General features: G+C 39.6%; 1 pseudogene; it reads left to right on the forward strand.

The window, feature by feature from the left end:
* Positions 1–2,395, forward strand: part of LOC102840484 — a 13,966-nt pseudogene extending 11,571 nt beyond the window's left edge.
* Positions 2,396–2,419: the final 24 nt, after the last annotated feature.

The raw sequence follows: 2,419 nt of genomic DNA on the forward strand, positions 1-2,419 counted from the left end.
GATAGGTCTCTTGTGATACAATAGTGAATAATTGTTATCAGGACTGATTGTGAGGACTAGAAATGTAAAGGTAGAGGTTTTGTAGCAAAAGGAGTGGAGTGACTGACTTTGCAGTCTAGGAGCACCAGCCCCTGGGACCATCAAGGGAGAAGAGTGGAGAGCAGGACCCTACCCAGAGAAGCAGTGATGCCTGAGATGGAGGCAGAGACAATGATGTAGAGAGATGGAGCGGCTGGAAACTATAGACCCAGAGAGGGAGAGGGGCTGTGTGCTGATGACTGGGGGCAAGGGGCGGGGGAGGAGAGGGCAGGCTTGCATGGTATACCCTGTGGTTACTTGATGACGGGGATTGTAACCATGGCAACAAAATGATATACACTAGGATGAATGTAAAACTAATGTTCTCCCATGTAAACTATCACATAATTCACAATAAAACATTTTTTTTAAAATTCCAAGTTGTTTCATGTACTCTACCAGTTCTAGTAGCAGAGACGGTTACCAGAAATCAGACACCAGCATGAACTTCCAGCACAGAGCCTGCGGGTTCCACTGCATGTGAAATGACAAAGTTGTCTAGCCTTCTGAAAATTACACTGTTTTTAGAAGAGGATAAGTCATTAAAAGTAACATCAGACTCAAAGATTGAGCAGCAGGCCAAAGTGGGACATGAAATTGAAATGAGTGTGGATGGTGATAATGTTACCAATAGTTCCAAAGTAGTTCATGACATCTTCTATGATGTCTTAGAGGAAGGTGAACTAGTTGTGTAAGAGATTCACGAGGGAAAGGATCAAGTAGAAGCAGTAAAGAACAGGAAGATGCACTGAATATCTCCTCAATGTCTTTACTTACTCCATTAGCACCGACAGTTGGAGTGATAAGTCCAGAGAATTTAGTTTCCTTATCTAGATTAGAACTGAACGATACCAGCATATGTGACCAGAATCTAAAGCCAGGAAAATTCCAAAGAACCCATGTCTCTCAATCTGAGTCTTGTGACAGCATCAATTCTGAAGATCATGATCTTCTTTATATCATGGATGCATAGAGATCTCAAAGTTCCAAAGAAACCTACCATTCTTCCATGAAGCAAGCAATCATTCAGAAGGAAGATGTTACTTCAAAATTGAATGAAAGAAATAATGTCTTTCTGGTCAAGTTAATATCAAAAAGAAGTTGCAGGACCTCAATAATGAAATGAATTTTCAAGCAACGGTGATTTATCAAGTTAGCCAGGCTTTCAACTGCTGTGTTGATGGAGAGTATGGAAAAGGGTCTATCAAAGAAGCTTAAGCAGAAAGACTTCTCCTAATTGCACTTGAGAAGAGGACACTTTTATTTGATTAACTGAATAAATTGAAGAGTGAAGGACCTCAGAGAAAGAATAAGACTAGTCCCACATCCCAAAGTGAATTTGTCCCATCCAAAGTACCAGTTACATTGTCAGAGATTAGCTTCCTCTAAAAGGAAATTTTGTCTGTGGTACAACTCAGAAACCAGATTCAGCAAACTACTATAACTTAATTTTATTAAAAGCAGGAGCTGAAAATATGGTGGTCACATCTTTAGCAAGTACTTCAAACTCACTTATTGTAGATGTTTTGACATTCACTTCTATATTTACTCTGCAAGATGCATTCAATGACTTTGAAATAACATGGAAGTTTACAGCTTGGTACAAAAGAAAGATCTCTTAGGCCCTGATAAGAAGAAAAAAACATACAAGTCCAAGACTATTACTCCAAAGTGATTCCTCACATCTATAATCACCAAAAGCAACCTTCGTTTTTTTTAGTTATGACCAGTCCAGGTGATCTCAACAGTGTGCACACCAACAACTTTGTCCTTGTTGGCTCTCACACACTGTCCTATCTTCAGTGAGAAGTGCCAAGTTTGCTCTGGACAAGGTGCCCTTTTAATCTCCTTTGGAAGTTCATATATATTAAAAATAAAGTGTCAAAGGAATTCAAGTGTTGAAGAAAGATGCTTTTTAACCATATTTGAAGATGCTAGTGGTTAGGTGCCTGACATCTATGGTGGTGTATTCTTTCTGGAAATTGTATCTCTTAGTGGTCATATCCAGATGAAGAAAAATGAAAGAATCCTTCTGGAAGGATAAATTTGGCCAATTGTACGAGTCATCAGGTAGAACCAGCTAACAGAGAATTTTGTGCATGATGCAACACTTTTGAATTAATTACTGTCCAGCCAGAAAGAGAAGATGACTGAGAGACTGCTGTCAGTCAATGTAGAGATGTGTGTCACCGTGAACTGGTTGTCTGCAGATAGTAAACAAGAGTGGGACCTCTGGATGAATACACTCAATTAAGTTCTTGTTGATATTTGGCTCTGGCAACCTGAAGCTTGCTACAAACACATTGGAAAACCTTAAACTGTGGGGCCTTTCCTTCTGCCA

Source organism: Chrysochloris asiatica, unplaced genomic scaffold (assembly GCF_000296735.1).
Source record: "Chrysochloris asiatica unplaced genomic scaffold, ChrAsi1.0 scaffold00119, whole genome shotgun sequence".
Lineage (NCBI taxonomy): Eukaryota > Metazoa > Chordata > Mammalia > Afrosoricida > Chrysochloridae > Chrysochloris > Chrysochloris asiatica.